The sequence below is a fragment of the Ambystoma mexicanum genome, chromosome 4p (assembly GCF_040938575.1).
Source record: "Ambystoma mexicanum isolate Mex_15411 chromosome 4p, UKY_AmexF1_1, whole genome shotgun sequence".
NCBI lineage: Eukaryota > Metazoa > Chordata > Amphibia > Caudata > Ambystomatidae > Ambystoma > Ambystoma mexicanum.
This window is the reverse complement of record NC_090927.1, coordinates 1187809389-1187837170: the sequence shown is the minus strand read 5'-3', so window position 1 is coordinate 1187837170 and position 27782 is coordinate 1187809389. Positions and strand designations below refer to the sequence as shown.

The 27782-nt window shown below is 51.5% G+C and overlaps 1 protein-coding gene across 6 annotated transcripts in view; it reads right to left on the bottom strand.

Moving 5' to 3' along the window:
- Positions 1 to 27782, bottom strand: part of STXBP5 (syntaxin binding protein 5) — a 2430573-nt gene that overhangs the window by 685279 nt on the left and 1717512 nt on the right. The window lies entirely within an intron of this gene.

The following is a 27782-nucleotide window of genomic DNA, read 5'->3' as shown; positions in this document are numbered from 1 at the left end:
TTGTCGGCAGCTGAGTGACCACAGGAAAAAAATATCCTCAGGGGAGGTAGAGGGAAGGGTTTGATTCTTAGCAAAAGTAGCTATTAAAAAACAAAAATGGATCTATTTAATATTGCAAAGTGGTTCTTTTTAAAGCTTCATTTCTAATGAGAACGCCCAGTATATATTTTATTCATAAAGAAAGTTACTCACTGTAGTGACTACTGTATTCCTATTCCATTGTCCTCCACATTGTATAGGCATGCCGGCATGGGGACAGGGCCACAGCCTTTTGCACTGCAAAATAAGTACTTCCCCGTGAAATAAAATTTTAGGTCCGAGGATCACACGCGCTGAGCCCACCCTCCAGCAGCAGGGTGTGAGGTTAGTTGGCGGTCATCCAAGTCTTTCTCTGCAGGTTGGGTTGATTTGTCAGGTTAGTATTTATTCTATGGTGTTTTGCGGTTGGATGCTTTATTTTGTTGTGTGGCCCGGTTTCATGGGGGGATAAGGTTTTCAGTGTTTTTATTGTGTTGGCGGTTTTCCTTCTTTGGTGTTTCCTTTTTAGATTGGTGAGTTAAAGAGACATGCATTTAGCAGTTTCTGAATTTTAGGGGACCTTCTGTTCGTATTCTCTTTGGGAGCAAGTTCCAAAGTCTCACTGCTATGCAGGAGAATGCCGAGCCCCTGAATTTGTGCTTTGCATACTGTTTTGTTTCGAGGTGAATGTCGTTGCTGGACCTTAATGTTCATTTGGTTTGTAGATGGAGATTTTTCCCTATTTGAATTCCGCTCTTTGGCGGTGGATTGCTTTGTGTTTTATGCAGAGCATTTTGAAGACATTTTGTTTTTTGACCGGTAGCTAATGTGGTTTTCTCAGTGCTGGTGTGGTGTGTTTTCTTTAAGTGAGTCTGAAGAGCAGTCTTGCTGCGGTATTCTGGCATTCCGAGAGGCTGTTGGCTTAGTCGATTCTTGACAGGATGAGAGATGGCGGCGAGTGCTCTATATGGGAAAGTGAAGAAGGGGAGTATCGTCTTGATTGTGTGGAAGTGGAAGAAGCATTTCTTAACCACTGCATTGACTTGCGGTTTTAGTGCTAGTTTGTTGTCCATTAATATTCATAGATTTTTGACCACTTTGGATGGTCTGGTGGATTTCACAGTTCAGTAGGCAATTGCATGTGGTGATGGTCCGACAGGTCATTGGGTGCGATCTTGATTTCTTTTTTGTCCGAATTGAGTTTACAGCTGTTAGTGCTCATCCAATGGTCTATTTCAGTTGGTAAGGGTTGGGTTTTGTTCTTCGCTGGCATTGATTTTGTAGATGATTTGAATGTCGTTTGCGTAGTTGTATCAGGGTAGGCCATGTTTTCGGATGAGGTTAATCAGGGGGTCATGTAGATGATGAAAAGCAGTGGTGAGGGTGATGAGCCTTGTTGGACTCCACATGTTTTGCGAGGTGTTGACTCGAATTGTGTTATCCAGGTTGTTTCCATTCTTTCTGTCATGAAGGATTTTAGCCAGAAGAGAGCAGCGATTATGATTACAATACCTTCGAGTCTTCTGATGAGTGTTTTGTGGTGTGTCCAAGGCTGCTGATAGATCAAGTAGTATTAGTGCTGATTTGACATTGTTTCTGGGTTGGTTTTTAGATTGTACCATATCTATAGTAATGCTCTTTCCGGTCCTCTCAAGGGTCTGAACCCTACTTGTGCCTGGTCTAGTATCCTATTTTTTCTGCATATTCCAGGATTTGTTCATAGATCTGTTCGTCGATATAGCTTTCTAGTAGCTTATCCGGGTAGGAAATATTTCAGATTGCTCGGTAGTTGGTCAGGTATTCCGTGTTACCCGATGGGTCTTTAAGGTGTAGCTTGATTTATGCCGATATGAAGGCTTGTGCAAAACAAAAGGAGGTGATGGCTGGAAGGTTTAGAATTAATCTTAACCTCTGGCATTGTTCTGGGCAATCCTCCAGACCATCGTTCTTTGCCTGCCAAGCTATTACAAAAGGGGAACAACCATATTCAAATCAGGCTTGGTCCCACCCCAAAAGGGGTAGTCCAGCCCAAACTGCTAGGTCACATCCGTTCTGCACGAGACCAAAAGCACCCCCAGACATGTTTCTGCCTGATTTGCATATGGTCTTTTCCCTTTTGTAATGGCTTGCCCCTTTCACCAGTTGTAGATGCATTGTTGCTAGTTGATTTGTTAACTTTTTGGGTGAGTCGATGTGTTGTTCTTCAAACCAGATGTTGAATCTCCCAGTATGATCAGGTGATCATGTTTAAGGGCGATGTTGGTGATGGCGTCCACAAATGTGTCCATGAAAGTAGGGTTACATGTTGGTGGCCTGTAGACAAGCAGGAACAATAGGTTGGTTTGGTGATCTAAGGCTAAGTGCAGGAGGAGTGATTCAAAGTTTGGGATATTTAGTGGTAGTGCTGTTTTCATTTTTAGCTGGTCCCAGTATCTCGGTTGGCTTGTTTAAGTTTGAAGTTGTTGGGTAGGGAATTGTGTGTTGTTATTTTGGAGTTTTTAGTTAGCAAGATTTCAGTGAGGAATAGCATGTTTGTCCCTCCATCGCTTCGCAGTTTGTATATTTCCGTTGTGTGTTTTGACATTGATCTGGCGTTGGCTAGGTTGCAGTCTATCTTTTTGTTTTCTGTGGTTTGCTTGATCTTTAGCTGTGAAGTTGGAAGATTGAGTTGAAGTGGATTAATTTTTCCATTAACTTGTGCATTCAGTTCTGTTTCTGTTTCTTAGTTGAATATTTCAGTAAGAATGAGTCTTGGATTGGTGTTTTTTTTAGGGTCGTCCACCTGCTCACATCGAGGATTCATTGTGTCATGACAATATTTTATGACAAATGGCATGTTGAGGTTGTTTCTTTCAGTTTCGCTTCTTTGGGTTTCTGGTTATCCTCCTAATTTATTTTATTTATTGGACATTTATATGGCACCTATACACAAGTGTTTCCAGGTGCCACAAGGCAAAGAAGGTGTTGGGACATTTGGAACAAACTGCAGCAAGGGTCGTACTAGGCCATCTGACATTCTTACTGTGCAAGTGTAAAGACAAAGAAGGGCAGGGGAGGATGGAAGAAGGGGAACGGCTTGGAAGGGGGAGGTGGAGAGGGGGCGAAGTGCTGGAGTGGGAGCCGAGGGGGATGAGCAAGTGCAAGGGGAGCCGGGTCTGGATGTTCCACTGACCTGCTCTGCTGCCTTCGGAAGCCCCTGTTGGGGATCAGAAGGTGGACAGTCCCCTGGGAGCACAACTGCAGCAGATCTGAAAACCAGGCTCTCGAAGGCCAGTGTGGGGAAATCAGGATGAGGCTGCAGCCCACGGAAGCCCAGCCCAGAATGTGCAGACGGTCTGCTGGAGCAGAGCAGAGGGCGTGGCGAATGCATAACATCTGCAGCCGTGCCAACAAATCTGGACAGCGTCTCCCAGAGACCCCCAACCTGCCCATGAAACAAACTGAGGGCACTTGGAATTCAGAGGAGAAGCACACAAGTCCAAGTCTGCGAAACCCCAGCGCTGGAACAGGGGCAACAAGGAGTCGGTGTGCTACTCCCACTCGTAGGTGTTGAACTGCAGGCAGCTTAGCATCCCGTTGCTTTTCCCCCGGGAAGTGGACTGCGGAAATCCATATCCCCCTCAGCAAGACTGATTCCGAGATCAATTCTGACTCCATGTAGAGGTCCTTGTACTGAAAGTGGTACAACATGTTCGTTAACCGCAGAAACTTCCATTGCGGCTATTAGATGGTGACATGCAGGTAGGCATCCTCAAGGTCTAGGGAACACATCTAGTCCCCTACACACAGAAACTCTATAATGTATGCGTGAGTAATCATCTTGAAGTGTTTGAGCGGTAAAGACAGACTGAGAAATGACAGGTCCAGGACTACCCTCAGGCCAGCCTGGTTAGTCTTGGGTGCCACAAAAATCCTGAGTAGAAACCGGAGCCCCTACTGACGGAGGAACCAGTTCCGCCGCCTGCATCTCCAAGAACAAAAGGACTTCCTGTAAAAGAGCCGGGGACCCAATCCGACGAAGAGGAGAGAATGGTAGAGGAAGACTGAAGCCCTTGGAGACTATAGATACCATCCAAGGGTTCTTGAAAAGACACTTCCAACTGTCCTGTGAAAGAGCCAGTTGGCCCCTGACTGGGAGGCTGTGTTCACCGACCATGACAACCCTGTCAGATGTTGGGACAAAGGAGGGGAGAGCAGGAAAACCCATGCAAAGTCCTGTGCTGTTTCCTCCTGTTATTGCTGGGCGACCTGTGTCAGGCCTCTGTGTACCTCGCTCCCGAAACCCCTTGAAGCCAGTGAAAGCGCAGGGTTTGAATTCGGTCCTGCCATTTAACTATGGGAAGGACTTCTGCTCTGGCTTTGTCAGGATGGGCAAGGACTTGGCGGTTTGAGTGGAGGTTTTCTTCTTTGTCAACTTGTCATCGGTTGACGAATGAAAGATGTTCACACCCTCAATGGGCAGAGCTAGGATCCGCTCTTGCCAAACAGATGAACATTTTGTGGCATGTATCCATGTCGTCCTTCTCATCTCGACACCCAGGCACAGCCCTCTGCTGGCTGTGTTGATGTGGGAGACCGAAGACTTCACAAGGTCCCACGCAATGGCCCGGGTATCCGCAAGACTGGCCTTGAAGGAGGCTTGTCTCTCCAAAGGGAGGTCCGGCAGAAACTACCCGAACTTCCGCCACAGCTTCTGGTTAGCCACAGCTAAAAGGGCGTCACCATTGTTTTGCTGCAGATGCAGTCCTGACATGGCATAACAGCGTTTGCCCAAAGGTTCACAACTGGAGGTGGCTACCGAGGAAGAAGACAACGACGACAAAGAGAATGGTTTAGAATAGCGGGAAGCCGCAGCCATCACTGAAGAATGCGGCTGAAGATGGAAGGTGAGGAGGATTGGCTCCCCGTGTGTCAACCTTAACCTGCTGTCCAACTACTTGGCCCTGGGCTTCTTCCAGACCTTTCTCCCCACCTGCAGGACATCCTTCTGGAGAGGGATGCCAGATTGGCTCGTGGTGCGCTTGTCCAAAATCTCTGCTAGCACTCGTGACTCCTGGGGGCTTCCTCGGGCAGAGGGCCCCCAAAGAACTCTGCCAGGCCCTGAAGGCGGTCATTAAAGGCTTTAACAAGTGCAGAGGGTTCATCGTAGTAATCGCCCACCTTTTTTTTTACAGACTAAGGGGAGTCCGGACCCTGGGACACAGGTACCGGCGGGGTACCCCCTACGTCCGGAGCCAAAGACAGGTCCAATGGCTGTTGAAGGGGAGGAGTTGGTAGTACAGGAGGAGGTGGAGGGGTTTGAACAACGGTAGGGCCTTGACCGGGAGAGAGACCAGCATTGGCACTGGTAGTGCTGAGAAACGGGCCGATGACCCAGAGAAGGTGGTCAGGGAGGCACCACCTCCGGGATCATCTTCTTCTCTATAACCTTCAGGAGCCCAGTCATCTAAGAAGAACGCATGAGGAAGAAGCATTTGAAGAAACAATTCTCGCTAATCGTCAGAACTCTAGTAGCCACCGCTCCTGGTCAAAGCGCCAAGTTGCTTGAGGCGTGTAAACGTAAGGCTATGATGGAATGATGTACTCCTGAGGAGACCAGATGCCTGTACCATACAGTCCGCTGCCGCTTCCAGAGGGAAGAGGACTGGGACCTTCTTGCAAAGCCTATTCAAAGGGCGATAGCACAGACGTGCCCTGGTTCAAAACCAAAATGGCCGCAGGGGTAGCAGGGTCCGTCACATGCCTATCCGCCATTTTGGGCCTTGCGACATGCCCTGGGCAGGAGAGCGCGAAGGCCCCGAGCCACGTGCTGGCTGAGACATGGGAGGACACGTCCTGGGTCCTGAACCCGAAACATCAGTGTCGACCCGAGACCACTCTGGTAGGGGCTGAGCCCTCGGCCGAATGGCCGGTAGTCGAAATGCCCTGACTCATGACCTCAGAGCGAACTCCGGTCGGGTGGCTACCACCGACCCGTAACAATGTTTCTGCCACCGGGATATTATAAGCGGAGGGAGCAGAACAGCTATTTCCCATTCCCATGGAGTCCGATAAGGATAATAGGAAACTTGAAGCACAAGCACCATTAGGAACGGTGCCGCTGCTTCAGTGAAAAGCCTGCCGGTAGGGGCCTGAACTCCCAGCAGGCCAGGCCTGCCATGAGTTCTGTGCCCCTACCGGCAGACTCTTAGTTATGCAGTCCAGAAAGGGTGCTTGAACGTTGCTACCAGCACCCTTATTTCTGGACCGCCAAACCTGTAATGAAGCCCAAAGACTGAAAATATTAGCAAGGATAAAGGAGGGGGACAGTCAACCAGATGCTCAATTGCAAGTCGTTGAGATGCTGTTTTTCTTTACGTAACCCTATGAGGATGCGAGTTTACTTTCCTCTTGATATGAATTGTCTATGACCTGTTTTTAGCTTAATATGGTCTCATCTGTTTAGGTATTTATGGATAAAATGCTTGATTGAAAGGTGGCTGTGATGTCGCTTTTTTTCTATACAACCTTATGAGGCTGCACGCTCACTCTCTTCTTGGTATGAGAATAGCCAACGATCTGTTATTTTAACTTGCTCTTACTCCAAGTATGTTATGGATTAATCTGTGGAAAAGGTTGAATATAAAATGACTTGCTTTTTAATCCTTGAGAATGGAAATTGATTGTATGTGCTGGGGAGGAACAGGCAACAGCGGCAGCGGAGGAACGGCGGAGGGCCCAGAGGTGGAGACTTGGGAAGCATGACCTGTGGGATCACTTGCTTGACTATACCCTTGAGGGTCCCGGTCATCTGAGGGGAGTGCAAGAGGAGAAGGAAGCGCTCAAAGAAGCGATCCTCAGAAGCTGCCGGATCCCGATGGGGCTGGCCCTCAGCAGCGCTTGGTCTCTGTTTCTGATCGAAGCGCTGAGGTATCTCTGGAGTGTAGCCATAAGGCTGTGATGGGTAGATGTATCCATGTGGAGACCAACCGCCTGTACTGTAAGGTCCGCCGACACTACATAAGGGAAGAGAGTGGAACCTTCTTGCAAGGCCCACTCAATGGGCGAGGGACCAGGTAGGCCCTGACCCCAATCCAAGATGGACGCCAGTCTTGCAGGCTCTGCTTTGTGCTTGTCTACCATCTTGGTGCCTTGCGACACACCCTGGGCGGGAGGGCGCTAAGGCCATGTGCTGGCTCAGACATGGGGGGACACTCCTTGGCCTGCGAAACAGAAGCATCTACCTCAGAGATAGCTCTGGTAGGCTCAGATCCCTCAGTCTGCTGGACGGCCTTGAATAGCCCTGAACCACGACCTCGGAGGTGGCTCCGCTAGGCTGTCCGCCCTCAGCAATAGAGTTGGTAGTCGTGCTGGATCGTGCTAAGGAGTAATTCTTGGAGGTAGAACACAACAATGCCATGCCCACTGGGGCCGAAGAGGCGGATTAGGAACAAGTTACTTACCTGTAACTGTTGTTCTCCAGCATGGGTCTGGCATGGATTCACATGCTCATGAATATTCCCCGTTGTCAGGCTGGGAATCCTCGGTAAAGAAAAAATCAGTATCAGTTACGTTTCTGATCAGTCTTTCGTAGTAGTAACCAATCACTGATCTCTGCGTCATACTGACCACAGCCAATGACTGCCCTCTACCTAAGCCCCGCCTCTGGCAGCCATCTTCAGATTTTTACCGCACGTTCAAGTGTTGGGATCCTCGTGCTATTGCTCTCGAGCGTTAGTGCTATTTTTCATGTTTTTTCTCAGAAAATTTCTCTTTTTTCGGTCAAAAGAGCCTCAAGCTCCACCGTTCCTTCATCCGATCAACGGGGACCCGTGTCGGATTCGTCTACGCCCCTCGAGGGTGAAGATTTCGTCGAGCCACGCTTTTGGAGGATTCCAGAAGTTTCTCAGGCCCATCTCGGACATGGCCCAGGAGAAGGGAAGCTCGACGCCCGGAAAGCTGTTCAGGGTCTGCCCTGGATGCCAGCTTCAGAATGTCTTTAAGGAGGACGAACACTCCCTTTGACTTTACTGCCTACATGAGGACAAGACGCACGTGGAGAAGGACTGTGCGTTTTGCGGCAATATGTCGGAGCGGACCATGAAGGACCGCCATCAACGTCTCGCCAACTGGCTGGAAGGATAGAGCCCGTCAGGCGAGAAGAAGAAGAAGAAGTCCGAGCGGTCTTCTAAGACCTTTGAGGGCGCCCCGGCGATGGGGGTCCAACAGAAGGCCAAGCACCGCGAGTCCGCTGGCACCGGGAGCGCCAAACGGTCGGGCTCTACGGGCGCCAGGCAGGGCGCATCCTCCCCGGCGCCATCAACCACGAGCCAACGCTCTGGCTTGGGTAAGAGGAAGGCCGAGCACCCGGCGAAACTCCTGGAGAGACCCCGGTCGTGCCCTAAGGCCCCATCGGAGGGGGAGCGAGGTGGTGACCCCCCCCAAGGAGAAGGCGGTGAGCGCACCTAAGGTGGTGAAAGCCTTGATCCATCCGGCCAAGGCCTCTATCGAGACAGTCGCGGCGGCCCTGGCTCAGCCTGTGGAGGCTACACCAGTGGTGGCGACCCCGGGGCCCAGAGTCCTCTTTCATGCCCATCGACAGGACCCCCGTGAAACCTCCGACGGAGAGGAAAAAGGGGGGGCAGGAGGTCGTCGTGGACTCGGCCTCAGCCTCTGAGGAGGAGCTGATCGAAGTCTTAGGCCACGGCTCTGGCGTGGAAGAAGGCCATCCTGTCGGGAGGGACCCCGACGTGGAAGACGACGAGGGCGTCGAGGATGCCGACGGGGCTCCTGATCGCCCGTCGGATCTCCCTCAACCAGTGCCGCAAGACAACTCGGCGGCCATTTTGTTGGCTATACAGTCCTTATGCTCGGAGATAAGGACGAGACTGCCGTTACCACCAACGGAGAACCGCTCCCGACGGGTGACCCGGAGCCAGGCCCTTCTGGGAGCCCTCCCCCTAAGAGAAGAAGGATTCATCCTCCACCTTCTTTTCAGCCATCGCGCCCTGTTCAACCCTCCTCCCCGTCCACGACATGTGGGGATGATACGGGGACTGACACGGCCGCGAGGGGTACAGACGACGAGGTTCACGACGAGGATCTCCCGTCGTCACCTCCCACCCGCACTTCCCCGCCCGACGAGATTGGATCATTTCACTCCATGATCGCCAGGGCATCCGAGCTTTTCCAGCTCTGCCCGGAAGAGAAGAAGAAAGACGGTTTCCTTTATCAACGGCGCGAGACCAAGAGGAAGACGGTCCTCGCTGTATTTGGGATGAGGGCCTCGCCCTCCTCAAGAACCCATCCATGACGCCGGCTAGAAGGGATCGGTACGAGAAGAAGTACCGGGTCCCGGACGCGGCCCCCTTGTGCCTTTGGGCACAGCCGACCCCGGACTCGGTCGTCTCCGTGGCGGCCAGGAAGAAAGCGGGGGGGGCGCGGCCTCTACGCCAACCTCCCCGCCGGACGGCGAGGGAAGAAATTAGACACGATGGGACGCAGAGTCATCTCGTCGGCAGCGACGACGATTAAGGCAGCCAATGCCTTGGCTATCGTAGCCCGCTACGACAGGGAGTTGTGGTACAAACTGGCCCCCCTGCTGGTCTTCCTACCAGACGCCAAGAGGGCGGAAGCCCTAGAGATCTTGCAGGAAGGAGAGGTGGCGTCGGACCACGCCATTACGATTGCGACGGACATCGCTGACACTGGATTTCGCCAGTTGGGCAACGGCGTGTGCCTTAGGCGGCATGGATGGCTCAAGGCTACTGACTTCCGTCAGGACGTGCAGACCAGAGTCTTGGACATGCTGTTCGACGGAAACGACCTGTTTGGGAAAACAGTGGACGATTCCCTTCAAGCCATCAAGGCGGAGACGGCCCGGGCTCTTGGGGTTCTCCAGCAACGGCGGCCGCCCTTTCGGAGCGGCGGAGGCAAACAGGGTGCCTCCAAAGGTTCCAGCGGCGGATTTTCCACCTACCATCAAGCGGCCCGTTCGTCGTCACAGGAGGCTTACAGGGGACGAGGCAAGTCAGGCGGACCCCGCCGTCGTCGCCAAGGAGGACAAGGCGGCAAAGCCTCGTCGAAGCAGGACTGAACTGGCCGTGGGGTCAGGCCCCCACCGAAGCACCCCGGTGGGAGGCCGGCTGGCGAGCTTCGTCAGCGTGTGGGAGTCCATCTCCACCGACCGTTGGGTGCTGGACGCCCTAGCTCAGGGTCACGCGCTCGAGTTTCCAAAGAGGTGCCCGCGCGTCCCCCCTGTGGCCAGGAAAGAACATCAGGTCCCTCAACTTCTCTTGGAGGTAAAGGCGATGCTCAAGAAGGGCGCCATCGAGCTCGTCCCAAAGAGGCTTCGGGGCTCCGGAGTTTACTCAAGATACTTCCTCGTGAAGAAGAAGATGGGAGGATGGCGTCCCATCCTGGACCTACGACGACTGAACAAATTCATCAAAGCACAGAAGTTCCGGATGGTCACCCTCCAACACGTCCTGGGTCAACTGGAGGAGGGCGATTTCCTGTCGTCGTTGGATTTGGAGGATGCCTACTTCCATATTCCCATCCTAAAGGGACACCGAAAGTTTCTCAGGTTTGTGGTCCAAGGGCATCACTATCAGTTCAGAGCCCTTCCCTTCGGTTTGAGGTCGGCTCCCAGGGTGTTCACCAAGTGCCTCGCACCGGTGGCGGCGCAGCTGCGCCGAGAGGGGATCCACGTCTACCCCTACCTGGACGAATGGCTCATCCGAGCAAAGACCAAGGAGCTCGCCGTGGAGCACACGGCAAGGACCGTCCAACTACTCACGGCCCTGGGATTCTCCATAAACTACGCCAAGTCCCACCTGGTGCCCGCGCAAGACGCACTGTTTCTGGGAGCGAAGCTCGACACAGTGTCGCTTCTGGCCTCTCCGTCGGAGGAAAGGACGAGGGCCATCTTGGGCAAGGTGCAGCGGATGCTGGTTGCGGACGCGGCCAGGTTGAGGTCCATCAAGTCCCTCCTCGGAATGATGTATTCTTGCATTTATCTCATCCGCCTGTGCAGGCTCCGGATGCGCCCGTTGCAGGAGTTCCTGGACGCGCGCTGGATCCAGACGACGGGCAGCTTCGAGGAGAGGATCACACTCAACGAGAGTTTCTGACGAGCAATCTGGTGGTGGGGAACCCGCACGCATCTGACGGCGGGCATGGACTTCCAGACCCCCTGCCACCAGGAGACAGTGAACACGGATGCCTCCCTGGAAGGGTGGGGAGCGCACACCGAAAATATGCACGCGAGAGGCCTTTGGCTTCCGACAGAGAAGTCCCTCCATATCAACGTCCTGGAGCTCTGTGCAGTGTTTTGGGCCCTCAGGTCCTTTCTTCCGTCCCTCAAGGGCAAGGTGGTGAGGATCTTCACCGACAACACCACCACCATGTTCTACATCAGGAAGCAGGGCGGTACCAGATCCCCAGCCCTGTCCAGGGAGGCGCAGGATCTGTGGCATTTGGCCGTCGCCCAAGGGATGTTTCTGGTGCCGTTTCATCTGGCAGGGATAAAAAACACCATCGCCGACTCGCTCAGCAGAGCTGCGCTCGTGCCACGAGTGGGAACTACGACAGGAACTAGTGGACCGCCTCTTCCGACGGTGGGGCACACCTCAGATCAATCTGTTCGCGACGGCGACGAACTCCAAGTGCCGGAGGTTCGCCGGCAGGTTTCCCCAGCCGAGGAGCATGGGCGATGCTTTCTCGTTCCCCTGGAGGGCCTGTTTCTATACGCATTCCCTCCATTGCCATTGCTGATCCGGCTCATCAACCAGCTCAAGAGGTCACGGAGCAGGATGATCCTCGTCGCACCTGCGTGGCCGAGACAGATATGGTTCCCGGACCTTCTGGACTTGTCAGCGTCCCCGTCAATCAAGCTGCCAGTGGACGCGGATCTTCTCTCCAGGGAAGGAGGCGCCATCCTCCATCACGACCCGAAGTCGCTGAACTTGCAGGCCTGGCTCCTGCAGCGTTAGAGTTTGGAGGATACGACATACCGGCCGACTGCAGAGAGGTTCTTGCAAAGGCCAGGGCGTCCTCAACTCTTAAATGCTATGGACACAAATGGAAGAGGTTCTCTGTCTGGTGCCACGCACAGAAGATTAACCCTCTACGGATTACGGCTCCCCAGGTACTGCCGTACCTTCTGAGGCTGGCCAAGGCTGGACTGGCGCACGCGTCCATCAAGATTCATCTTGCTGCGATCTCCCGATACACCAGAACCACGGGGCGGACGTCTTTGTGGTCTCATCGTCTGGTGAAAGAATTCATGAAGGGACTGTTCAGATCGTTCCCGCCGGTGAAGGCTCCGGCCCCGGCATGGGAGCTCAACGTGGTGCTGACCAAGCTCATGGGACCTCCGTTCGAGCCTCTGCACTCGGCTCCGTTGAAGTTCTTGTTGTGGAAAACAGCGTTTCTTGTGGCCATCACCTCCGCACGAAGACTGGGAGAGATTCAGGCCCTTTCCTGCAAGCCTCCGTACTTGACTTTTCACGACACGAGGGTAGTGCTCAGGACGCACCCCTCCTTCATGCCCAAGGTGCCGTCGGACTTCCACCTCAACGAACCCTTGGTGTTGCCTGTTTTCTTCCCGTCGCCTTCATCGCCGGCCGAAAAGACTTTGCACTCGCTGGATGTGGCTAGAGCGCTGAAGTTTTACGTGGACCGCACGAAGTGTTTTCGGAAGACGTCACAACTTTTTGTGACCTTTGGACCTGTCAATCAGGGGAAGGCTCTCTCAAAGGCCTCCATTTCCAGATGGCTCTCCGGCTGTATCATGTACTGTCATCGGTTGGCAAACCGACCGCTGCCTGGCCGTCCGAGAGCCCAATCCACCAGAGCGATCGCAGCTACCACGGCGTTCCTATCTGGTGTGTCCTTGCTGGACATCTGCAGGGCTGCTACGTGGAGGTCGACGCACACCTTCACGAAATTCTACTGCGTCGATCGGGATTCCAGGGAGGAGTCCAGGGTCGGCCAAGCACTGCTGCGCAATCTGTTTGCCTAAGGTGAGCCTGGTGAGGAGGTAAGAATTGCTTAATGTTGAGTTTGATGTAATGCTTAATGTTGAGCCTTTGCCACCTCCCGTGGTTGTGCATGTGTGTACTGCTATGTATTCTTTATTCATGAGCATGTGAATCCATGCCAGACCCCATGCTGGAGAAGGAACAAGTTACTCACCTGTAACTGTTGTTCTCCAGCATGGGTCTGGCATGGATTCACATGCGAACCCTCCCGCCTACCCCTCTGCGGCTCTTCACTTGGTCATACTGCCACTTCACGTGATACCAAATCTGAAGATGGGTGCCAGAGGCGGGGCTTAGGTAGAGGGCAGTCATTGGCTGTGGTCAGTATGACGCAGAGATCAGTGATTGGTTACTACTACGAAAGACAGATCAGAAACGAAACTGATACTGATTTTTTCTTTACCGAGGATTCCCAGCCTGACGACGACCGAGGATTCCCAGCCTGACGACGGGGAATATTCATGAGCATGTGAATCCATGCCAGACCCCATGCTGGAGAAACTTGATTGCCCCTCTGTTGACAGCTCTGGAAGATCCCCCGAGCCCCTCCGCTTGGGAGCTGCTAGCCTTAACAGCCTTGGGTCTGCCAGAACCAAAATCCAAGGTACCCTTACCCGTCGAAGCTACCGGGAAGGAGTATCTGTGCTGAGGAGCTGTACCCTTGTCTTGACGTGGGGTCCTGGAGACAAATTCTTTAAGGTGACCTGGAGAAGCATTGAAGATCTCCCTCCAGTTTGAAAGACAATTCTTCAAATCCTGGTGAAGATGGCTGCTGCAAGCCGCATGCGCATCCCAGCGATGGTCGGCCACCAGGCACTCAAGACAGAGTGCATGGGGGTGAGAGGCCAGGAACAAGCTTTCACAGGACGCACATCTTGTGAATCCTCCTGCATCCAACATGCGCCTTTTTTATTATTTAACTTTTATTTTAACTTGCACAGGTATTACAGATGTCACGTAAAGTAACATCACTTAATGATAGAGTTGTACAAATAGATGTGCTTTCTCGTTTGTCATGCATGTTTTAGAACATTTCTTCTGAGTCATTTTCATTTGCACTCTTATTGAAAAGGTATCGCCTGAAGGTGCCCCAGATGTATTTTGGTCTACTTGCAAGCGGTAGCAGGCTGGAATACACTTCCTTGTTATCATTAGCCCAAGTCCTAGCATGCATCCATTCATCTTTCACAGGAGGATCTTTACTTTTCCAATGCAACAGTAGCGCTATCTTAGCTAGGAGCAGGCCAATATTTAACAGCTTCCGCTTAATTGGATGCATTTTGTTGACAAAGCTTAACACAAATCCCTGGATTCCAATCTATTGGTTGACCTATCATTTCTTCCAGAGCTGAGCACACATCTGTCCAATATTCACCCAACCTGGGGCATGACCACAGCATATGCAGTATACCTGCCTCTTCGCTGTCACATCTGGGGCACTTCCCTGTTACAGTAGTATACATGCTTTTTAGATGAGCCGGGGTGAGATGTACTCTGTTTATTATTTTGTAGTGGATTAGGCGATATCTCGAGTTACAGGATATCTGTTTCAACAGCTTGCATATTTGTGTCCAGTGCTCGTCTGCGAGTGTTTCCCCCAGGTCCTCTTCCCATTCTTTTTTCAGGTGTTTTGGCTTCCCCGGTGGATAATGTGATTTTATACAGAGTTGAGGTTGACTTCCTAATTACGTTATGTGTTAGTATATAACCCAGGGATGGATGTGCAGGGGGTTCCTCCAGGAAACTTTCCTACACTGCAGCTATTGCCGAGCGCAGTCTTGGGTATTGTAGCTTCTTTAATGGAATATCCCCTACTGTTTCTTTGATATCTTCCCAACATACAAAGTTACGTTTGTGGAATAAATCCCTGAATTGGTATACGCCTTTGTCCCGCCAGTGTGTTGCCAGGTTTACATCTTGTGTCAGGGGTAGGCAGGGTACGCACCATATAGGCATGTTGGGGTCAAACATCACAGTGTTCCAGGCTTGGCTTATCAACCTTGTCCACGCTTTGCACGTGACCTGGGGAGGGTCTATTTGATTATTGCTCCCAACTTTCACTTCTGCTAGTTTATGTAGGAGGCTCGCCGGTTTTTCTCCTTTCATTTCTAGTGGCACATGTGCTGATGTGGGCGCACCATCTGCCCAATACAGAACGTAGTAGGCCTGGGCCGACAAGAAGTACAATTCAAAGTCAGGGCCATTAGTCCCCCTTCTTCGTTTCCAACTAGCCGCTGCTTGTCCCTTCCATTCAAATGTTGAGCATGCCCCCTGTATTTTCGTGAGAATGGTCATTCCTGGCCACACTGGTACTGTGATGAACAAATAAAACAACTTGGGCAGTATAATCATTTTGATCAGTGCCAGTCGGCCCATTAGTGAGACTGGGAGTTGGCTCCAGCGGTTCAATTTAGCGCAAAGTATCTCTATTAATTCCCCATAGTTGAGTGCACGTGCCTTTTGCGCTGTGTGTGCTATTTCCACCCTTGGGTATTTTACCTCATCAGGTGCCCACTGGAGTCCGTATAGCTCTCTGGGATTTCCGGCTGCCGCTGTCAGCAGGAATTTTTCAGACCTGGCTGTGTTGTGCCAGAGACCGGAGACATCACCAAATGCAGCATGGCGCTTGTTACCTTCCGTAAGCACCTCTCAGGGTCCCTTATGTATAACATTACATTGTCAACATAAAGGGCTATCAACTCTGTTCTGCCTGCTATAGATATTCCGGCCTGACTATATCTTGCCCTCAGTAGGTCCGCTAACGGTTCTAATGCTAGATCAAAAAAATGATAAGTTCCTCAGCGTAGTGACTAGTCCCCTTTCCTCCATACTGCATGGGCATCCCTTCCAAGGGATGGGAGATGGAACCTTTTTCACCAGAAAAAACCTTCTTCCCCTTTAAATTTAGAGGCGCGCGGGGGGTGCGGCCCAGGGAGCATACGCTGGCCTGACTCTTATTTATTTATTTATTTATTTATTTACATTTATAAAGCGCTCACACAGCCCGCAGGCATCGAGGCGCTGTTACAGGAATTGTTTTTTTTTTTTTTTTTTTTTTTTTTTTTTCTTAGTTGCGTAATTGTGTTTTTTTGTCTTAGTTACGTATTTATAACGCGCTTAAACACCAGGAGGTTTCTAAGCGCGGACCCGGGGATCGAACCTGTTGCTGCTTCGTGTCGTCTTGCTTCCAAGACGCGCACGCTGCCGCTGAGCTATCCTCCCGGGACTCTGCTGTCCAGCACCACACCTCAGTTCCCACAAACGCGTCAACAATAGATTAACATTGTCTAATGACAAGTTTTATTAGGGGGTAGGCTGGCGGGACGTATGGAGGAAAGGGGACTAAGAACTAAGAGTATGTTAGTCACTACGCTGAGTAACTTATAATTACTCTTACGTCCCGTCCCCTTTCCTCCATACTGCATGGCCGATTACAACTGAGTGTAGCCCCCGGGTGGAGAGGAGACCCTCCTTAAGCAAACAGGTTCCTAAGTAACACCTGTCCGAAAGCCTCATCTGGCTTACAACCGGCATCCAAACAGTAGTGTTTGCAGAAAGCCGAAGGGGTGGCCCAAGTGGCCTCCATGCTTATGACTTACCAGGGGACATGCAGCTGGAAAGCGATGTCCGTTGCCTTGGCTCTAACCGCGTGGGCATGCACGTTGGCCGGCAGTGGCTTGTGCTGTCCCTTGTAAGCTTCTTTGATGGCCGAGACCATCCAACGGGCTATGGAGGCCTTAGAGGCCTGATACCCTGGTCTTTTTCCGCCGAAGGTAACAAAAAGTGCGTCTGACCTGCGGAAGCCCTTGGCCATGTCCAAGTAGAATTTCAGGGCAAGCCTGACATCCAGGCAGTGCAGAACTCTTTGTGCCTCGTCTTTGGGCTCAGCTAAAAAAAAAGTAGGTAGCACAATTTCTTCGTTCAGATGGAATACGGAAGGCACCTTGGGCAAGAATGCTGGGTGTGTCCACAGGACTACTTTATCCCTGTGAAATGTAGTATATGGCTCTGAGGCAACCAGCGCCTGGCCCGTCAAATGTTTGACAATCGGGTTAGAAGAGGAGAAAATCTCCTCTTTCGAGTTTCTGTAAGCCCTGATGGCTGCCAAATAAGTGTGGTAAGTGTCTACTTGCACGCCTGAGTGGTGAGGTGCGCCGAGAAGGAGAGCACGTCGTCCAAGGTACATGCCAGGGGGTTCATACCCTTAGAGTCTGCCCAGTGGCAGAAACTGGTCCACTTGCTCTTATACTGGACCCTGGTAGACTTGCTCCTGGCGCCCTGAATGATCTCTAGGTTGGCCTGGGAAAGGCTGAGGTGAGCTAGTGTGAACTGTTCAAGAACCACGCTGTGAGGGATAGTTTCTGTGGTGCGGGGTGGATGACCCTTCACCCCTGCTGTGCCAGAAGATGTGCTGGGTCCGTCAGAAGGCAAATGGGCGGCTTCTCCGAGAGGCTGAACAGCTCTGAGAACCATGGCCTGGCCGGTCACCATAGCACTATTAGAATGATGCATAGGTGGCGAGATTCCTTCATCTAGCATATCAACCTGTGAATCAGTGGTGTGGGAGGGAAGGCGTATGCCCTCATTCCGTACCACCGAATCTGGAAAGCATCGCCCAAGGAACCCGGAGCCTGACCTTGCTGGAAAAAAAAGAGCTGGCACTTCCTGTTGTCCCAGGAGGAAAAAAGGTCCTCCTGGGTGTGTCCCATTTGTAGAAGATTTCCTGCAGAACTAGGTAGTTCAAATGCCACTCGTAGTCGTCCGCACCCAATCTGCTGAGCCTGTCTGCCTCCAGGTTGGATTCCCCCAGCAGGTGGACAGCCGTGAGGTGGATGTTGTTCTCCAGGACCCATTCCCACATGCTGACTGCGAGCCTGCACAGTGGGGAGGGACTGGGGGGGGGAGAACATCTGGTACCTCCCTGCTGGGTGACACAGAACATGCTGGTCGAGTTATCCGTCTGAATGAGGACGACCTTGCCCTTGATAACCTAACCGGGAGGAAGGCTCCGAGAGCCAGCCAGATGGCCTTCAGTTCAAGCCAATTGATGTGCTACTCCTGCTCCTGCCGGGTCCAGGTGCCATGGGCGCAGTGGTTGTCCATGGTGGCCCCCCAACCCTCGAGAGAGGAGTCCATGGTGATGGTGACCTGCGGGGTAGGTTGCCGGAAGGGCTTGCCCAGCTGAAGGTTGCAGTCCCTGGACCACCATGTGAGATCCGGGTGAAGTGATGGAGGAACGTTGATCATCTCTGACTGTATCCTCCTCATCCTGAGTCTTGTGTGGGGGACAGCCAAGAGGACTGCTGCCAGCGGAGTCCCAGTAGGTGTTGGTACCACCAGGCCGAAGTCACTTCTCTGCTGAGGAAGTGTGCGGTGGCCCTCTTGAGGGCCGTGATCCTGTCCTCCCAGGGAAAAACTCTCTCGGAGCACACGACCCAAGAAGGTCAGTCGCTGCCTGGGCTGCAGCTGCGACTTCCTGAGGTTGAGTGAAAAACCCAGCTTGTGCAGTGTGTTCATCAGAGCGTGGGAAGTATGGTGCACTGCTTCCGGAGATGTCGCCCTGACGAGCCAGTCGTCGAGGTACGGATAGATGTGGTGGCCATGCGACCTGAGGAGGACCGCCACTGTGTTCATCAGCCTGGTAAATACCCTGGGGGCGGTTTTGAGGCAGAAAGGAAGCACCTTGTTTTGGAAATGGTAGCCCATGATCCTGAATTGCAGAAAAGAACAAGGAGGCTGCCAGATCGGGACGTGTAGGTACACATCCTTCAGATACAGGGAGCACATCCAGTCTCCCCTGCACAATGTCTCTGCTATCAAAGCTGGCATAACCATCTTGAATTTTTGTAGCGGTAGGGAGAGGTTGAGGGTGGAAAGGTCCAGCACAACTCTCAGGCCCGCCTGGTTCTTTTTCTGAACCACGAAAATCCTGGAGTAAAACCCCAAGCCTCTCTGGGAGGCTGGGACTTCCTCCACTGCCTGGCTCTCCACGAGCGACCGGATCTCTGCCAAAAGAGTTGCTGTCCCAACCTGTGGGAGGGGAGGAGGGAGGAGAGGCTGGGATAGGGAGGCGGCACACTGTGGATACTACGGAGAGGATCCAGGGGTCCGCGAAATTCTGGTGCCAAAAATGTGCATGGAGAGCAAGCCTACCCCCCACTGGAGAGACGTGAACCCACAGGGGCGTGTCATGCCTTCTTTCTCTCTGAGGCTGTTGCAGGGGAGGGGGACTGGAAAAAGCCCTTACCCCCCCTTTTTGTTGTTTGCACCAATGTTGAGTCAGCAAATGGTCAGGTTGCCTGGACCTCCACTCTTGTAAGCCGCCGCACCCTCCGTATGTACGTCCCTTGTCGGAGCACTGCTGTGACTAGGTGTACGTTTTGGGCGTTATCTTTGTCAAAATGGATAAAGACTTAGCCGTTTGTGAGCTGTTTTTCTTTCTTTTTTGTCCAGCTCCTCGTCTGCTATGGAGTGGAAGAGGTCACCCCTTTCGAACAGAAGATCTAAGATGCGTTCCAGGACGTCAGGGTTGAATTTCGTAGCACGGAGCCAGCCCGTTCTTCTGATGTCTGTGGCAATGCAGATGGCACGGCCAGAGATGTCAATGTGGACCACGGTGGGCTCCATGATGCCCTGCGCCACCATCTTTTCCTCCGCAAATCCTGCCTTCAATTGTGATTGGATCTGTGCCGGAAGCTCTGGGAGGAAATCCGCAATCTCCCGCCACAGCCTCTGGTTAACGGCTGCCAGCATGGCATCCACGTTGGCTTGACGAAGGTGCAAGGACGTGCTGGACTACAGTTTCTTCCTATACGCCTCCAGGATCATCTCCTCCTTGCCTAGCAGCACTGCGCAGGAAGAGGCCAAGGACGACTGAGGCTTGGAGTATAGTGATGCTGCAGCGATCACCGAAGAGTGCGGCTGAGGGTGGGCTGATAGCAAGAGTGTATCCCCCTCCATCTACCTGTACTTGGCGTCCAGGTGTCGATTGACCAGCTGGACCGAGTGGGGCTTGAGCCAGCCCTTTTTGGCCAAGGCGGCTACGTCCTTCTGCATCAGGATCCCCGTTCCCACAGTGGGACGTAGCGTGAGGACTTTGGCGAGGACCCCCTCTGATGGTTGCTCGACTTCAGGTTGAGGGAGGCCCAAGTACTCTGCCAGCCCCACAAGACGTTCATGGAAGGCCTTGGCTGATGACGGTGTGTCATGGTCCTCCTCCTCATCTGTGTTCACCAAGAGGGTCCGGAACCAGTGGAGGGGTGCTGGCCCCGAAGGCTGGGGTGTGGAGACTGGAGCCGGAGGCTGGTACGGAAGGATCTGCCCCATCGGTTGGGGGACCGGAGCGGGCGCAAGAGGCTGAACAGGGGTCAGGGGTCCCTGTACGGGGGCCTGCAGCGCCGGAGCCATTGGTGGGAGCATGTCCCTGATGGCATCCCTAAGGATGACCCCCATCCGAGGAGATTTCAAGAGCCCGAGGAACCGTTCGAAGAACCTGCCCTCGCAGGCCGGAGTGGTGGTAGGCGATATTGATGGGGTAGCGAGCGGCTGCTGGAGCCCTTGCGCGCCCTGCCCATATGGGCACAGTGGGAACCTGCCTTGCGCGAAGGAAGGGTAAAGCTGTAGGCCACATACCTGGTTGACACCAGTCCCACCTTGACACATGTTCCTCTACCTGCTGTTTTCCTTGCGGCGGCGTTGGCCGGATGTCTGGATTTTCTAGCGCAGCGGCCATTTTGTCGAGCTGCCTTCCACGTGCCTGTGTCGTGTTGCTCGGCTCACTGGGCCCCATCCCATCCAGGACTCTTCAGTGTGGATCATGGGGCCTACCCTGTTCCTCAGGCCAAGACCTGGAAGGCGTTTCGCAGGATGGACACTTGCGGAACCCTGTAGAAGTAGACATATGCCGGGGAGGAGCGTGACGCTTGTGTACCTGAATGATAAAAAGACAAAAAGACAGAAGAGAAGTATCCTCGCATGGAATTACATGGCCGAAGCCAAACCCGGCAGCGCTGGTGAATTCGGCCCGTTCCCGTCGACGCGGAAAAGGGGACTGAGGTGTGGCACCAGAGGGCTGAGTCAGGGCAGCGCATGCTCCCTGGGCCGCACCCCCGCGCGCCTCTAAATTTAAAAGGGAAGAAGGTTTATTCTGGTGAAAAAGGTTCCACCTCCCGTCCCTTGGAAGGGACGCCCATGCAGTATAGAGGAATGGGGACGGGATGTAAGAGTACAGTGGGGACAGAGGGCAACCTTGTCTCATACCTCCCGGCAGTTCCAGGACCTGCGACAACGTCCCATTAACGCATGCCCTAGCATATGGTGGGTGTAAAGTATGCAAACCCATCTAATGAAATTGGGTACCGAATCCATAGTTGTGCAGCAATCTAAATAGGAAGTGCCCGTATACAGTGTCAAACGCCTTTTGCATATCGAGAGCTACTGCCGCTCCCTTGGCGTCTCGCGAGATTTTTGCTATTATGTAGTAACATCGTCTAATATTAGATGCTGTGGTTCTACCTAGTACAAACACAGCCTGGTCTTCATGTACCATGTGGGGCATTAAAGGGTTCAATCTGGTGGCTAGTATTTTCGCAAACACTTTCACATCAGTGTTTATGAGCGAAAGGGGGCGATATGAACCACAATCCTCAGGTGGCTTACCAGGTTTGAGGAGTAATGTTATGACTGCTTTGCAGGTGGTGTTTGGTAGAATACCGGTCTCTAATGCCTCTGTCCAAATTGAGTGGAGACGGGGGGGTGGGGGCGAATATCTATGAACTCTTTATAGAACTCAGCGCCTAGACCGTCCGAGCCTGGAGCTTTCCCCCTTGGTAGGGCCTTTATGGCTACTTTTATCTCGTCTATTGTCAATGGGGTATCCAAGGCTTTGCAGGCTTCCTCAGACAAAAGAGTAGTGGGTATCTTTTTTATGTAATTACCAATCTTGTCGTCATTGGCATTGCTTTGGAGTGGGGGGGAAGAGTTTAATTTAGCATAGAAGTCATAAAATACTGAGCTAATCTCGTCCTGTTTATTGACCACTGTCCCGTCCCCTCTATATACACAGGATATACGTGCTCCCTCTCTCCCCCCAGTCTTTCTGGTTCCCCGTATCTTCTTGCGGCAGCTGGCCTATCAAAGTAGCGTATCTCCCTGTCTGCTACCTCCCGGAATTTGTCTAAGTGTTTTAATATCCGCTGCTATCTGCACTGTGGGGTTGGTCGTCTATTGCGTGCTAAGGCTGGCTATTGTGGCCTCCTTCCTCTTCAGCTTGTTTCGAATATCCAGGAGCACCCCCAGTTCTGTGGACACAGCTACACCTGTGATATCTACCTTAAATGCCTGCCACACCGTAGCTTGTCTGGGCACAGACCCATCATTATTCGCAAAGAATTCAGTTATGTGTTTAGCCATGCTAGTGCTAAATAATGGGTCTGCCAGGGCGTTTGCTTTGAATCGCCAAGGAGCCTTCCATGGGGCGCTTTCCAGGACTTCCAGTTTCAGTGTTATCGGTGAATGATCTGACAGGGACCTGGGGAGTATTGTGGTCTTTGTAGCCCATCCTAGCACTTCCTGAGAGAACAGCCAGTAGTCTATTCTAGAGTGCATATTGTGTACTGTGGAATAGTAGGTGTATGCCCTCTGTGTTCCGTGTAGCGCACACCATGCGTCCCTCAGTCACAGGTCCACCATGTGTTTGTGTATTGTACGGGCAGCTCCTGTTAGGGTTCTGGGAGCGACGGACGTCCTGTCCAGATTTACTTCTAATATAGTGTTGAAATCACCCCCCCACTATGACTTGGGCGGTTGGGTATCTGGCGCGTTTCTGGAAGACTTCTTGATAATATTCTGGATCGTCTATATTAGGGCCGTATATGTTGAGCAGTAGTATTACCGTGCACAACCACATATCTGCCACCTGGGTCACTCTGCGTGCTGTAGTGGGTGAACTGCAGTGATTTATGTATCAATATCATGACTCCACGCGCCCTGGTGGAGTACGACATGTAATAACGGTGTTCTCCCCACCCCAGCGAAAATGTGCGGGCCTGCTGCTCTAATAAGTGTTTTTCTTGTAGATGTAGGATCTGCACCCCTTCCCTGTTCACATACGCCATTATTTTCCTCATCTTCACAGGCATGCCTAGCCTTCTAATTTTCCAGCTTAATAATTTGATCTCGGTTATCTTCCCATCAGCCATCATTTGTCGGGTAGACACATTTCCCTCTTACACACCAAATTTCCATAGCTTGTTGTCTGTGCTGTGTTGTAACATTAACTCATCAACATTCCCCCGTATTCCTCCCCCTCTCCTATAGTTCTCCGAACTTCAACTATGCTTACCCCACCGCTGTCCCCGTCTCCTTCCTCCCTAACCCATTTCACTCAACTATGCACTCACATTTGGGGGTGGCCGGTCACTGGTGACCAGGGTCCGGGCAACAAGTCAATAACTTATCTACCTCAGTTTCTGACCACATATTACGTTACCAGTGTGTATAATGAACTCCGCCAGTACACTTTGTTAGGAAAGGTTCTCTTTACTGCTCCTTTCCTTCCATCTTTATGGAACCCCTAAACTTTTTGCTTTTATTTTTGAAAGTGACCTGTACTTTTTGCAGTACAGTGAAGCATTAAGCTTCACGGCACTGGCCTTTGCTCACAAGTTATGGGGAAACTGATCTGTCCTTAAGGCTATCAGTATGGGAAAAAGTCTTTCCCTTAGTCGTGTTACTATGTTGCAACTTGTGGTTACTTTTCCATCACTCGTAACTTTTTATCATTGCACCAAGCAGCTTATACTGCAGTGCAATGGGGTTAATTTTTGTTTTGCCCTACACTAACAGAGGATTTTTAGGTTACTCTAGAGGTGCTTAAAAGATGGGCTGGTGGCAGCAGTGACTTAATCTGACTTTTTGGGGAATTTAGTTATAGCTTTACTGCATTTACCGCATTTGACTACTGACTGTGGCTACTGGTCAAACATGGCCGTGCCACAAGATTTGCTCTTGTTATTTTGCCATCTTGTTGTTTAGCCTTCTTCCTGGCCTCGGAGTCCAGGAAGATCCTTATAAGGACTTCCAGTGCCCAGGAAAGCAGCAGCTTTTGGCGGGCTACTGGAGGGCTTTGTGTGTTTGAAGGAAATATGTGGGCTGGGTCAGTCTGACCTTAATCCACATACTGGTTTCAGTGTGTCTGAGTGGTATGCAAGAGTGTTCCCGCCAGTGATCCTGATTGGACCACTGTGGGGTGTGTGTGTGTGTGTGGGCTAGTCCGACTATTGGCTAGTGGGAGTTTCAGTTCCAACCTGGCTTTTAGGATAAGAAGGGGACCCCTGGACCCATTCTTCAGAAATCCTGGAGAAACCTGAAGGAGCCAAGTATCCTGTCCAGCGGAGAGACCCGCAAAGAAACCTGACTGAAGGAGGCCTGGCAACCGAATTCTGCTGCAGTCCTGGTGGAGCCCTGTCTGTCTCATGATCTTTAGTAGCCCTGCTAAGGTTTCCGCCTGTGGCTGACCAGCTTAGTTTTTGGGCTACCGTGCTAACTTCATGACTGTTCCCAGTTTCCCACCTGAAGCTTGGCACACCCTCAGCTGCCACTGCAAGGATACACTCTGCGAAATTTCAGCGTCCTAGCACGAATGGGACATGGGAAAGACCGGAAAGTCTGACCGCAGCTACTGAGTCCTGTTGCATCGCTGTGCGCAGCGTGCCCTGTACGAAACCTGCTTACCCGACATGAGTCCAGACCCAAGAGGGGTGCTGCATCGTTTGTTTTTGCATTCTTCGACCAAGAGTCCTTGCACCAGCAAAAGAACCCAACCTGAGTGAAGATTGAACCTGCAACCCCTGAAAAATGAGGACCGCAGATTTCGGTGGGAAAAGCAACCCAGGACACCCTTTCTTTGTCCTACCAAGACTTGGGAAGATTCGGACTAAGGGGGGTAAGTTACAAAGATTTTAACCTACCCCTATACTCCCATTATAAGTCAATGGGTTTATAATAATCCTATTTCTAATACATTTGGCTTTGCCAATACTTGCCTTGACAAGACTTCTGACTGTTGGGGGTAATTCTGTGCACTTGTCTACATTGAACCCTAACTCTAAGAACCCTTCACTGTATCCCAGAGACCCTACCTGCATGTTTTCCTGCATCCTAAATTCTGTACAACTGTATCCTGAACAATAGGGCACAAGGCCCCAGGCAATTTAGGGTTGGAACATTTTAGCTAGGGATCATCTCTGTGGACCTTTTGGTGTATAATACTTACCCATCCATTCCTTTGCAGGAGTATTTGATTTGTATTGGCATTATAACCTGGTGAATGTATATATGTATTTAGTTTGATAGTAGTGTGTGTTAAGTCTACCTGCTTGTATTCATTTTCTTATAGGGTGTTTTGGCCATAATTAAATAACTGTATTTTTAAACATCCTGTCTAAGTGTTATTTGTGACTCCCATTGTGTGACCTCATTGTGGACCCTTTACAAGCTCGCCCCCCCCTGAAGAGCTCAGCCTAGACCGCCTGTCACTGCTACCTAAACTGGTTAGGCTACAGCTTCCCAGAGTTGTCCCTGTCACAATATAGGTTGGCCTTCTATACATCTGTCCACCAGGGCAGAGTATAGAAAATCAGTCCCAACACACTGCATTCTAGTTGTCCTCTATGAGTTATCCTTTTGTAGGCGGCATTGTCCAGTATTCGTCTTCTCCTTCGCCGATGGGGGACAGTCCTCACAGAGACTAATGCCGTTCTGTGTGCAATCCGATGTGTGGGAGGTCACTCGGTCCCCCCGTCACACCCGGATGCTTGTTTATCAGGCAGTGGTATGCTTGTTTCGACAAAGGTGGTTGCCTCCTCCAGGAAGGTGAAAAAGTATGTCTTATTGTTATATTGCATCCGCAATCTGGCCGAGTAGAGCATGGCGTAGGGAACGTTCTGTTCTCTTAGCATCTTTTTGACTCCTGTGAATGTTCTACGTTCCTGTTGCACTGCCATGGTGTAGTCTGGGAATATGCATATTACGTTGGATCGCTTCTTCAATTCTTGTTTGTCTCTTGCTGCTCTTAGCACCAAATCTCTGTCCCTATAGTTCATGAGCCTTGCGATGATTGGTCTAGGATAAGCACCCGGCTTAGGGCATGGAGCCAGCGACCTATGTGCCCGTTCGACCACAAACATTGTCGACCATCCTGGGTCGCCCGGCAGTCCCTTCAGCAGCTCCTCTACTGCTAGTTCCATCGGTCCTTTCAATGCAACCTCGGGCACACTCATTATTCGAATGTTATTGCGGCGTGATTTTGATTCCAAATCCTCGCACTTTAGTTGGATCGTGCCCAGATCCTTGGCCATGTTGGTTACAGTGGTCTGCAGTGCTTCGAGGGTGTCTTCAGTCATGCTGATTCTTGTCCCTGCTTCTGTTATCCGCTTCGTGGCCTTTTCAAGTTGATTGCTGTTAGGCAGAATCCTGTGCAGTTCCCTTGGGGACCACTGCAAGAAGATTAAGACTACAGGAGTAAGCAGTAAACCCAATTGGTAGCAGTCTGTACCACCCAGATTTACCTGGTAGCTGTGGCTGAGCAGTCAGACTTCCCTCAAGAAGAATAGGGCAGTATGCAGAGGATACACAATAGGGCTAAAAAAACAGTAGAGCAAGCAAACACTGACCAGAGCTTGTTATCAAAAGGATATAATTATTTAACACACACTTAAGGAAATACACTAGCACTATAAATCAAAGCAAGTTCAAACACAGTCAGAAAAGTATACATACCTCCCTTAAGAATTATTAGACAAGTCTAAGTCAAAACACCACTATTTGTCAAAACAGATGTGAGCGCGTAACTTAGATGGCACTGCAATAATTAAATTAAAGGGAGAGAAAATGGCAGGTCATGAAAATAAACCAGTTCCCAACACTTTTATAAGACCAAAACAAGTTTGTGAAGGCAGAGTCTACTGTAGAGCCAAAGTTCATAGGCCAGGTCGACTTTAAATGGAGCGAGGTGAAATGTGCCCAAGATCACACAGTTTAGAAATGCATTTAAGTCTGTAAAAATGTTCAAAAGAGGTTGGGTTGATTCAGAAGGTAAAGTTAGAAGGTCTGGGGGCCAACCCAGTTGGAAAGCCAAGGATTGAAGGGTCACCTTTAGCAAACTGTAGAAAGGTAGGCCAGGTGTAACACAGTACCTTTAAAGTTGAGGAAGCTCCAGCGGTGGCAGTTGTTCCTGGCAGCGGGTGCAGTTTGTGGTTTCGACCAGGGGAAGAGAGGAGCTCGTCGAGGAGGAAACTGGTGTCGTTGCACTGCCCAGGGAAGAGACCAGCCGCGGAGTTCGTCGGTTAAAAGGTGCGTTCCTTTTATTCGTGGTCACAGTGGTGAAGTTAGGCTATCCGGCCGCCGGGGTGCTTGGCACGGGCGATTCGACCAAGAGACGTCCTAGAAGGTGAAAAGGGCAAACTGGTTGATCCCGCCAGCTCAGAGGAAGAAGACTCTTTCAGCAGAAGATCTTCTCTTGTCGTCGGGAAAGTGGTGAGGTTGTTGCAGCAGGGCTCCACCGGTGGTGTCGTCGTTTGCAGATGGCTCAGCTTCTCCCCTCTTCGGATTTCTTAGGTCCTGTGGCGACTTCTGAAGTTCCAGTCCCAAAATCCCTGCTTTTGTGCAGAAAAAACTCATTCAATAGCCTAGCTGTCACTCATACACGCCGGGCGGTTCACCACTGGGCCAATCAGAACAGAG